The sequence below is a fragment of the Mustelus asterias genome, chromosome 12 (assembly GCF_964213995.1).
Source record: "Mustelus asterias chromosome 12, sMusAst1.hap1.1, whole genome shotgun sequence".
NCBI lineage: Eukaryota > Metazoa > Chordata > Chondrichthyes > Carcharhiniformes > Triakidae > Mustelus > Mustelus asterias.
In genome coordinates this window covers 35,895,681-35,908,400 of record NC_135812.1, presented here as the reverse complement: position 1 = coordinate 35,908,400, position 12,720 = coordinate 35,895,681, and the positions used below count along the sequence as shown (strand labels likewise).

The following is a 12,720-nucleotide window of genomic DNA, read 5'->3' as shown; positions in this document are numbered from 1 at the left end:
CATCCCATTCATTGAGCCAGAATGTTACATCTCAACAAGTTGTGATGACGGTGAATGCTGAGGTGAACCTGGATCAGATCCCTGCTCTCAGACATTGCTAGCCTCAGTCTCAAGCATCACTCAGTAGAACATCTCCATAACCCACCAGCTGTACCACCTAGAGGGCAATGGACGCATGGGAATATAACCACAACCATTCACCCCTCCAAATCACACAACCTCCTGAGTTTTCACTGTATCCTCATTGTCACAAAATCCTGCGACTCCCTACCTAACAGCAGAATGGAAGTACCTTCAGCTCACAGAGTGCAGCGGTTCACCACCCGCTTTTCAAAGACAATTAAAGATTGGCAAAAAATACCAGCTTTGCCAGCTGGGAATATCCCATATCCTATGAACGTATCAATAAATTAAAAAATTCACAGAGCAGCGAGAACTGCCTCAGGAACTGGGGAACATATTGAAGCATGATGTTAAATAAAAGAACACATCAATCACACATTTACTGAGGGTAAACAAAGGTTTGCTTTACATTGTGAAGATTGAAGCCGCCACAAAATCCATTTTCTAGGCAGTGACCACATCCATCTTCTTGACAAATGTCTGGGACTAAAGCACACTGTTCCCAATTTTAGTTTGTATTTGACTCTGAGATAAACTTCTGAATCGTTAAGACTGCCTACTTCAACCTCCATAATATCGCCAGGATCCACCCCTATCTACTTATCTCTAAGCTCAATTCTCCTCGTTTCCTGGCTGCCTTTCATCTTCAACTTACCATAAACTTGAGTTCATCCAAAGCTCTGCTGCCTGTGTCTTAACTTTCACTATCAACCCTATGCTTGTTGATCTATATTGGTTTCTAGTCTGGCAGTGCCTCCATTTTAAAATTCTCATCCTTAGTTTCAAAGATTGTCATCAAAGTGCAAGTGAACAGCAGGAGAATCTCCAACCCTTTTCCCACTGTGTGACACCACAGCAGTTAAAGGGACATAACACTGACAAAAATAGCTCTCCAGTCATGGTGTTAATTTTGCCCTGAAGTAATTGTCAGTGTTGCAATGCTGTGAGGCCCTTATTCAACATAGTTCACGCTTAAAAATAAGCTTCCATAAGAATGTAAAGTTGCTTCCAGTCTGCATGTTAAGTGCCTTTGATTCTCATTCCTTACAGTGCATCAGGGTAAACCTGGTGTATCCTGACAAAGCCGGGCCTTGTGTTCAGTATGCACCACACCTTGTTGCTAGAACAATTATATTGCCCTCTGCTGAAGGATTGAGCATAGCAGCTTGTTTTACTGAAGCTCCCCCATACTTGGATCAAATTTGCTACCTGACACTGCGAATGCCCATGTGAGAGCTCAGCCAATACAATTCTCTCAGTCTCATTGCCCTTTCACCTGTGGCCCTTTCAAATATAAACCAGAGTGCTGATTGGACAGTGCTGAAAGAAGGGCTGTGATGTGGTGACCTTCATCCTGATTGCTTGACTGAGAGGATACCGACCCTCCCTGACAAGGGCAAGGCTGTTGAAGGGACTGGTTTGTCAGGAAAATATAAATGAGGCAGACATCTGTGGGAAAAGCTGAAGCCAGAGAAACAAAGTATAAACAAGCCAGTTAATCAGTAATGCTGCAGTTTTAGTCAGCAGCCACACAGGTAGCTGTAAATAGATTGATTTTACCAGTGGGACAGGTAGCTGCACTCCACCACATCACTCAGTATCAGCATCTTGTTCCTCCTGGGTCCTAAAGGTCAAGCATACTTTTTAATGACAAAATGTTTGCTACGTGTTCTGAGGAATTAGGATCTGTGTGATTATTTTTTATGAATAGGATCCAAGGGGACAGCCTCAGAGTAAAGGAACGACCCTCTGGAACTGAGATGAGGAGCAATTCCTTGAGCCAGAGAGTGGTGAATCTATGGAATTCATTGCCGCAAAAGGCTGTGGAGGCCAGGTCATTGAGTATAGTTAAGGCAGAGATAGAAAGGTTCTTGATCGGCATAAGGTTACGGGGAAAAGGTGGGAGAATGGAGTTCAGAAACATATCAGCCACGATCGAATGGCGGAGCAGACTCGATGGGCCGAATGGCCTAATTCTGCTCCTACATCTTATGGTCTTACGAGGTTCCACAAAAGTTGTTGATCCGGGCAAGACCACTCGACTTGTCACCATTCTGCTGGAATACCCTGAAACTGTACAAACCCAGGTGAGGAGAAATAACTGGCTCCCTGTCTTTATTCAACACACCCTCTGCTGGCAGCAACAAAGGTTTAATTGAACAAAGTTCCCTTTCCTTTGCATAGCTTTTCCAAACCCAATTGATCTGTTTAAAAAGGAGCCAATTTAATCAGGCTTTCTTGAGTGAATTAGCTACTAAAAAGGTCAGGGGGAACAGGGAGATACAGTAAAGCACACATACATCTATGTTCATATGGATTAGAAATAAGAATTGAGTCCAATTGTAAGTAAATATAAATAAAAGGTTATATGGAACAGACCTTGAGCTACCAGGAGTAGATGATGATGTGTTGCGGCTGATACAGGTTGATTCTAATAGTTGACTTTGGCTGGTGAATAGTTGGTTCTTTGGTTCAGATATCCTGTGGTTTTGTCAAGATTTTAGTTATTTTTCCAGCTGCAATCCTTCTGTTGGCTGATTAACTTTCACAGTCAGAGACAGATGCCAGAATTTTACCGCCATGCCCGCCTCGGAATCGGGACAGGCGCGGCTCGCAGAGCGGAATTCTCCTTTGTCTTCGAGCGGGATTTTACAAGCCTCGCCCGAGTGAGGTCATAAAATACCGTCCAGAGTTTTAGATGTTCCTGCAAAAGCCCTGCATGGGCCCTGCCTTGGTCACTGTGTCACCTTCCGTGTGGCAATCGTCAGCTGATATTTTCTCACAGCACATAAACACATAGACAGACTGACACACACTGTGGTCACAAGCAGTCTTTTAACCTCTTTCACTGCACATTCCAGCTGGAGACCCAGGATACATACTCCCATCTGGGAAGTTATACCCAGCGTCTTTCAGATAAGATTGTCTTTATGTCCCTTTGTCTTTAAGGGAGATTGTAATCAGTCTTTGGATGACTGGAAGTACAGGGAGGGGTCCCATTGTTTCTTGGAGAATCCCCTGCAGCCAGTCTTGTCACAAGCTAGTTGTATATTCTCAGCCATCTTCAGGTTCTGTGTCCATTTTAAAAAATAAGCTTTGGGTCATTGTCTGTGTGGAGTTTGCACGTTCTTCCCATGTGTCCATGGGTTTCCTCCAGGTGCTTTCGGTTTCCTCCCACAATCCGAAGATGTGAAATTTAGGTGGATTGGCCACGCTAACTTGCTCCTTAGTGACGCAAGAAGTTTGGGGTAGATTAGAAAACACTGGAAAATCTCAGCAGATCTGGCAGCATCTGTAAGGAGAGAAAAAAGCTGATGAACTAAAAGGCTTTGACAAAGGATCATCTGGACTCGAAACGTCAGCTCTTTTCTCTCCTTACAAATGCTGCCAGACCTGCTGAGATTTTCCAGCATTTTCTCTTTTGGTTTCAGATTCCAGCATCCGCAGTAATTTGCTTTTATTTAGGGTAGATCAATTAACCATGGTGAATGTGCAGGGTTATGGAGATGGGGCGGGGGACAGAGCCTGGGTAAGACACTCTCTTAGACAGTCGGTGCAGACTCGATGGGCCAAAAGGTCTCCTTCTGCACTGTAGGGATTCTATTATAATATTCAATATTTCCATGTGTATTTCCAGGGTTTTTTTCCTCCATCATTGCAACAAATGGTTGGGTATCCATCACATAGAATCCCTACAGTGCAGAGGGAGACCATTTGGCCCATTGAGTCTGGACCGACCCTCTGACAGAGCCTCTTATCCAAGCCCTCTCCCTCACCCTATCCCTGTAACCTCATGCATTTACCATGGCTAATCCATCTAACCTACAAATCTTCAGATATGAAGGGGCAATTTAGCACAGCCAGTCCACCTAACCTACACATTTTTGGACTTTGGGAGCAGTCAGAGGAAACCCACACAGACACGGGGAGAATGTTCAAACTCCGCACAGTCACCCAAGGCTGGAATTGAACCCGGGTCCCTGGTGCTGTGAAGCAGCGGTGCTAACCACTGTGACACCATGCCGCAGACAGATTTCCAGTTCCCAGACAATCCTGCGAGGGGCAGGAAAAATTCACTCAGAGATTGGTTGAAAGTTGAAGTTATGTCGCAATGTGAGGTAGTTGTGATTGTAGTGCTGTCAGTATAGGAATCAGGACTTTTTTTAATGACATACATTCTGTAACTCACGGGGAGAAATTTAACTTGCAAAAGAACAAGCAACAAATGGGCTTGACAAACCTATGATTCATTTGATTATAATTTGTTCACTGCTGGTGTTACTCATGCTGGGTTTTGGCAACTCGTCACTTGGTTATGCAGGAAATTAAGTGGCTGAGACGCTACTTAATGACAGTCTGTTCTTCTTAAAGGGAGCATGTACTTTTGGCATTTTTAGAATCATGTCTGCTATATAGTGAAGATGCCAGCTAAGAGAAGTATTAAACATACGAGAAGGATGAAATACTTGAATATACTCCCTGCTTCCCAAATTTGTGCCCATCTTTCTGGGAATTGCCCGTTTGAATGCTTCCATCAGGTTTCCAGTCCTGCTACAATATCAAAATCCTCTGAGGCAGAACTAGAAATGGACTTAAAGTTCAAAAGCAGTCTGAAATGACAAACTGGAGGCTTGGAGCTGAGGATCGCTCCAAATAACATTGGCAAACCTCTTTGCGAGTTTTAAAAGTTTGTTGCAGCAGGTTTTAGAATGAAGGCATACAAAGTCCAATTGGATTGCAGCTCCTTAATCAGGCGCAAGACACTCATTTACATGTATTTATTAGAACCCCGTAGCTTAGGGTCTGGAGTGGATTTGTTGTTGGTGCAGACTCGATGGGCCGAATGGCCTCCTTCTGCAGTGTAGGGTTTCTATGATTCTATGATTCAAATGGCTCTGAATGACTGAAATTTGTACAAGTCAATGTGATGTCCCCATAATTCCATGTAGTTTGAGCACAACTGATTGCAATGCAATACTTGGAGGTCTTGTGCCTCTCACACTGGAGAGCTGGATGGCTGTATGTTGAATATCTCCCCATCAATGAAAAGTGATCAAATTCACAGATAATACCAAACTAGGAGGGGCAATAGTAGCAGCAGAGGCTGCTGAATAATTACAGATGAGTTGGATAATATATGTTTGTGGGTAGAATAATTATAACTGAAATTTAATGCAGGCAAGTGTAAATTACTGCAATTGGAAAGAAGAATGTGTTACACGCCCACCATGAATGGTGTTAAAATAGCTGAGGCTGAAGTGGAAACTCATGTAGGAGTCTTAATAAACTTGGCATTTGGCAGAGGAGCAAAACCAATGGAATGTCAGTTTGCATAGCCAAAACATTAAAATATAAATCAGAGAAAGTCCAACTATTTAATTTAATCAGACCATCTTTTTATTACTGGGTCCAGTTCCAAGAACACAAACATTGGAGGCAGTTACTGTTGAGTTTCTAAGCCTGGAAAAAAATGGAAAAGGTAACTCTCGGGCATAATTTAATGACGCCCACCATTCCCAGCCCTCGGGATGAGTTCAGAGGTGCAGGACCATTTGATTGGGTGGGAGAATGTGGGTTGAGGATTCCATCACCTCCCTGACTCATTCCAATAAAGCTCAGGGTGGGAGACATTTAAGGGTTTCATCCTGTCACCAGTGACAAGTGGGGCACTTGCCATCTGAGCAGCCCAAGGGGGTGAGGAGGGGTGTCAGTGGGGAGGTGGGGGTGGGGGTGGGAGGGTCAGGAAAGGTCCCTCGTTCTCAGCTACAAACCCTTCTCAGACATTCTGTGTCCAACCAAGAGACTGAGAAATCCTTCTGAGTCCTGGACTGAGCATCAGGAAGGGCCTGGAGGGACTTCAGGTAGCCAGCCACTGTCAGGGCCCTTTCCTACCCTTGGCCAGGGACTCCCTTCCCACAATCCCCATATCACTCAGGCTCCCCTCTGTTTGGGGAGCCATGGCCAACTTCTCCTGCAGATCTGAGTATAGTACGAGAAGTGGCCACTGCTTCTGATGGCACTGCCAGTGCAGGAGAGCTGCTGGCCTCTGATTGGTCAGCAGCTCTCATGGGCAGGACTCACCAGGGCCTTAATTGAGTGGGAGGCCCGATCCTACCCGGTTAAATGCCTGATTACTTGATAATTGCATCAGGCCTCCCAAAGAGAAGATGGGTGAGACTCCCATTATACCCATTAAATTCTGTCCCCAGAATAATCATTTAAATGAAGAGTAGGACAAGGGAATAACAATTCAAATGAATAAAATATAAATTTAAGATGGGTGTCAGGTATTTTTTCACACAAAGAGTAACTCACACCGTGAATGAGCTTCCACATAGACCAGAAGAGGTGAAAACTTTGGACTTATTTGTAACAATTCTACAAGCGTAAAATTCTATGGATGCTGGGAACCTGGAAAAAAAAGCAGAAGATACTGGAAATCGCTTCTCGGCCTTTTGGCTAAGATCAAGTGTAGTATGGTCGGCAGCCCATGGTCGGCCGCACTTGGTTGAGGTCATTGGGTTGCACTGAGGCTTCATATGTTTCATATGAAGCCATTTTTTAAAGCGGCATCTTGGCCTTTTGGCTAAGATGCAAATGAGCTCAAGTCTTGGAGGAGGAACCTCCCCCTTCTCCAATCAGCTTGGCTCATGTAGATCAGGCCCAGGACAGGGTGTTTTGGTCGCTCGCCCTGTGTTGTCAGCCTGGATCTGAAATGTCTCAACTTGTTGAGACTCTGAATTGGATTTGATTTGATTGAATTGGAAAAGTATTAAAAAAAAGATGCTTAAAGTCCTCTGGAATTCAGGCAGTGTCTGTAGAGAGAGAAACAGGATTAACTTCTCAGGTTTGCAGTGATCTTTCAGAACTGAAAAAAGTTAAAAATGTAAGGATGATAGGGTGGATGGAAAGAGAGAGTAAATGACAAAGGATGCAAGGCCAACCAAAAGATGTCTCTGGAGGAGTGAATAACACAAGAGCAACTGTGTGAATGCAAAGAAATTCAGAAAGAAACGAGAGAAATAAACAAAAGAGCTTGAAACAAAATGGGGGCAAAGGTTACACAGAAGATGGATGTTGCACAGAAGACTCTGTCAGTTCTTGCTGGATGGATGTGTAAAATTATTAGCTTACTAACTAGAACACTAACTGCTAAAATCTAACGTCTTACTTTATTAGAAACTTGTCAGTAGTATGTAAGAATGGTAAACTTAGAAATAAGGCACAGTATAGAACGATGCCAAGGTAATGAGACTCTGGACTTTATGCCAAGTTTTAAAAGCTTAGTGCAGAATGGTAGCTGAGACCTTGAAGGCTGCTTGTGTAAGCTAAAGGCAGAAATGTCTCTCAGTATGAGATAAAAGACCAACAGATGTAAATACCTTAAAATATAATGGTAAATACGAAGGGTATTATGTAATTATATAGGATTAGCAACACCCTTATGAACTATGCTCAACCACTAGGCTGAAGATGATTGGGGAGAGGAAGGGGTTAATTGGATAAGAGCAGGGATAAAAGAGAGCCTCCTGATCAGATTTGTGCAGCAGAAAAATCGAGAAACGAGAAATTAAGATGAGAGAGAGAGAGAGAGAGAAAGAAGCTTGAGAACCAGGAGATCAAATGCTGCAAAAGAAGTTATGCACTCCCCTCCTAGTCATAATACGGGAAGTATATCACCCACATTAAATTATAAACCATTGCCTGGATTTATTGCTGTAGTTTCCCTCAGAACTTAATAAACTTCTGGCTTTATCTCATTAAAGTAGACTCATGGCTGGACTTTTTGATAGTTCACTCCCACAAGAATTATGAGCTTAAAAACTCCTACAAATCAGCAATGAATTATGATGGGTCAAATTGGCTTTGTTCACCTTTTTTATCATGTGCTTCTGGTGATCAGCTATGTATAGATTGCGGTGATGATGATTGTATGAATACAATTAGGAATGTAAGTTTTGCAATGATGACTATCCCAGATTTTGTGGCTGATTTTAATGTCACAGGGTAACTCAGAACGGCAGCAACTGCTGCTTCACCCACATCCCTGATCAAATGAAATGCACAAAGAACAAAGAAAAGTACAGCACAGGAACAGGCCCTTCAGCCCCCTATAGATCTATCTTTCGGGTGAGCTATTTCTCAGGTAGATATTATCATGGTCTGAGACATGGGAACTACCCCAATATCCTGGCTATTTATCCCGCAAATCAACATGACACAAAAAGTACTCATTTACCTCACTGGTGCTTGTGTGATCTTGCTGTGTGTGAATTGGCTGTTGCTTATCCTTACACCAATACAGCGACAACACCTCAAAAAACTAGTTCATCAGCATTAGAACATCCCGTGGTTGTGACAGCAGTTCTATAAATGCTAAGTACTTTCTTCTTTCACAATGCGTTGATGAGATATCCGAGTATTGCAGTTATGTTTGTATAAGTTGCAATCATTCAAGCTTTGATGTATCACCAGGTTTAGTTGGTTTCCCTTAAGGATGCTTGGATTGTGAGAGATTTCTCAGCTGTACTTGTGTTTGATATGCTGATGTGAGAACGGCAATCTTGTACTGGCCTCAGCGTAGGATGGGCCAGTGGGAGTCAGCTAAGGGTTGCTAGCTGGTATGTGATTTTGCAATTTTTTCATTTTCTGCTCAATCCACAAATATCTTTTCTGATTAAAAAGCAAAGATAGTCTGAGGCACCAGGCCAGTGTGTGTGATTCACAAGAGAGAAAAATGGATGGGCTGAGTGACTTTAACTCTAAATCCCAGCCTTAAATGCTCAAGATGGGCTGTACTTCAAACTGGGCAACAAGCATCTTCCAGTCAAGGTTAAGGCCCTGACCCACAGCCAGTACTGTGCCTAACTGGTATCAGCTTCAGGTTTGCACTATCTTAGGGCTAACCTGTCACATTGTAATAGGGCTGGACTATTATGAGGTCAGTTTGTAACAGTGTAAAGGCTGCACACAGGCTGAATCACACAGGTGATTATTCAGCCTGTGTGAAATTAAACAGAGTATAAGCATGCTATTCTACCAGGGAAGACATGCTTGACACTCTTCCACTTCGGATATCCGTGCACATTTCTTCCAAAGGATCAGCAGCAACTCCTTAGGTTTCCTGGTCAGTTACGGCATCCCAACCTGGGGAGCAAATTAGCAAAACTTTTTTGTCTTTTCCTGAAATTAACCTGGGCCTTAAATTGTAACCATGGAGAGCAGCCCATTCCAAGCCGCACTGACAGGACATCAGTAACCAATCAGTATTTTCTTAATCAAGAGCAAAATACTGCAGATGCTGAAAATCTGAAATAAAACCAGTAAAATAAACAAAACTGGCAGTATCTGAGGAGAGAGAAACAGAGTTATCATTTCAGTTTGATGGCTCTTCATTCATAGAATCATAGAATTCCTAAGGTACAGAAGAGGCCATTCGGCCAATTGAGTCGACACCAACTGTCCAAAACAGCATCCTACCCAGTACCCCCCCCCCACCCCCCCGCACCCCCATCCCACCACCCTGTCTTACTCCCAAAACCTCACACATGTCCCATGGCTAATCCATCTAACCTGCACATCTTTGTTCTGTGGGAGGAAACTGGAGCACCCAGAGGAAACCCACGCAGACACGGGGAGAATGTGCAAACAGTCACCCAAGGCTGGAATTGAACCCTGGAGCTGTGAGGCAGCAGTGCTAACCATGTGACACCGTGCTGCCCACTCGCATTCGATCTGACAAGAGTTAGAAATGTAATAGGTTTTAAGGCGGTGCAATCGGGGAGAGTAGAAAAACAAAAGGAAAGGCCTGTGACAGGGTGGAAGATGAGAGCTATTAAATAACAAGGTGTAGGCGGAAATAGACAAAAGGAGTGGCAATGAGACAAATAAGGAAACAAAAGATGGGCCCAGAGGAGGTGTAATTGGCAGAATAATGAAGAGCTACTATCCAAAATCAAAAACCAGAATTTAAAAATTGACACTGAAACCTGCAAAAGAGACAAAATGGGGAAAGGGGGGAATGGGGATTACAGTCTGAAATTGTTGAACTCAGTGTTGAGTTGAGGAGGTTCTAAAGTGCCTAATCAAAAGGTGAGATGCTGTCCCTCGAACTTGCACTGAGCTTCATTGCCACACTGCAATAGGCCGAGGACAAGAATGTCAGTGTGAGAGCAAGCACGGGAATTAAATGAGCAAGTCACTGGAAGCCCAGGATCAGGTTTGCAGCCTGAATGGAGATATTCCACAAGGAAGCCATCCAATCTGGAATCCCCAGTGTAGAGAATTTACCTATTGTGGGTGGCATGGTGGCACAGTGGTTAGCACTGCTGCCTCACAGTGCCAGGGACCCAGATTCGATTCCCGGCTTGGGCCACTGACTGTGCGGAGTTTGCACATTCTCCCCGTGCCTGCGTGAGTTTCCTGCGGGTGCTCCGGTTTCCTCCCACAGTCCAAAAGACATGCGGGTTAGGTGCATTGGCCATGCTAAATTCTCCCTCAGTGTACCCGAACCGGTGCTGGAATGCGGCGACTAGGGAATTTTCACAGTAACTTCAATGCAGTGTTAATGTAAGCCTACTTGTGACACTAAGAAATAAACTTAAAGATTGCCTGCAGTCTGCATGCAAGATAAGCTCATCACTATTTTCTAAAACGGTGGTGAATTTGTTAAGTTCCTGTTCCTTCTGCTCTCTTTTACAGGAGATGGAACAGGAAGCAGTGGTCTTCGTCAAAACAAGTCTACCTGAGCTGCCTCTTACACTTATACTGAGCTCCAGATCACCAATTAGCATGTCAGAACTTATAAAGAGACATCAAGGTGAAGCTTTGTCTGCATCACTGGATAGGCTTGAAGAAGGGGGTCAGAGATGGGGTGGAAGGACAGGAGAGGTGGTAGTGTGAGGGCCAATAGGTAAAGCCCTGGTGGGAGCTTTACCCTGGCTGCCCCTGCTCAGTCTCATTTGGCAGGATTGCCTAATCTGTTACATTCCAGCATGGAAATCCATAACTCCTTCAGATAATGGAGAGCCGGAGGGATAAACAGCAGACTGGTATGGAGTCTGCTTTAGGTGAGGCATTGGGTGGCACCTCTCCACCATCAACCCCAACCACTCTCAGCTGTCTGCCCAGAATTAAAGTGAACTGAAACTTCCTCCAGCATAATGATGAGGCATCCTTTCTCGACTTTCATAATAATTTCCTTCCAGGTGTGGCTCAGTGGTAGCACACTCAACTGAGTCAGAAGATTGTGTTCAAGTTCCATACCAGAGATTTGAACACTAATCTCAGCTGACATGTCAATGTAGTACTGAGGGAACACTGCAATGTTGAAGCTGCGCCTTTCATGGCGCCAAGATCCTCCCTGCTTGTCGATGTAAAAGATTCTGTGGCATTATTCAAACAAGAGCAAGTAAGGTCCTCCAGTATTATGGACAACACCAATTCCTCAACAAACATCAATAAAACAGATGATCATATTGCTCTTTGTGGGAGCTTGCTTGCTCTAAATTTGTTGCTACAATCCTGACATTATAATAGTGACTACACTACAAAAAGTAATTCATTGGCTGTAAGCTGCTTTGGAACATGGTCAGGTTGTGAAAGGAATTATTTGCATTTAAGGTTTCATTTTTTTATTGACTCTGACTCCATCAACATCTTTACCTCTCTATTCACTTGGTGTACACACCACCTCTCTCCCACTGCCACCAACGTGTAATTTTTTATCACTTGCTGATGTGTGACCCAGCTTCAAAAATTACGGATCTTTCAAAATCCAACATCTTCGCCTAGATAAGATCACACATTTCCAACACCACCATTCTCACCATTCCTCATCTGAAGCTTAGCAAACTAGCTTCCACTGCCTCATTCTTGTTTTCAAATCCTTCCCCCTAGTCTTAAAGCCCCACTAACATTAGCAATCTCCTCCAGATCTGTGTGTCTCCATAAGCGTCATCCAGTCTATATCACCAACAGGTCAATCTAATCCCATCACTACTATCACATTCCCCCTCAAGACTTGAAAAGATTTTATCAGCACGATGCAGTCTCATTGATGTCTGCTCCAAAGTGTTTGTCATCAGTTGTGAGATTTTGTGGTGATATTACTAGATGACTGGTTATCAAGGTCATAGTGTGTTTCCACAAGTGTCATGTTTGAAAGTACATGTGTTAGAACCTAAATAGATGCTTTAGCAGCAGAACAGGAAACGAGAACTCAGTAAAATCCAAGGTCACCTCGTGTGGTCTGGCAGGGCTGGGTGGTAACATGTGGCTATTGTTGAATAGAGGAGGAGGTGGAGGTATTTATTTTTCATTTGACTCATGCTGTGGGCGGCACAATGGCACAGTGATTAGCACTGCTGCCACAGCACTAGGGACCCAGGTTCAATTCCGGCCTCGGGTCACTCTGTTTGCACGTTCTCCCCATGTCTGTGTGGGTTTCCTCTGGATTCCTTCCACAGTCCAAAGATGTGTGGATAGGTGGATTGGCCATGCTAAATTGACTAGTGTCAGAGGATTTGCAGGGTAAATATGTGGGTTGCGGGGACTGTGGTCTGTGCAAACTCAATGGGCTGAATGGCCTCCTTCTGC

At 43.9% G+C, this 12,720-nt stretch overlaps 1 pseudogene; it reads left to right on the top strand.

The window, feature by feature from the left end:
- Positions 1–6,562: 6,562 nt before the first annotated feature.
- On the top strand, positions 6,563–6,768 carry LOC144502077 (U2 spliceosomal RNA; annotated as a pseudogene).
- The last annotated feature ends 5,952 nt before the right edge of the window (positions 6,769–12,720 follow it).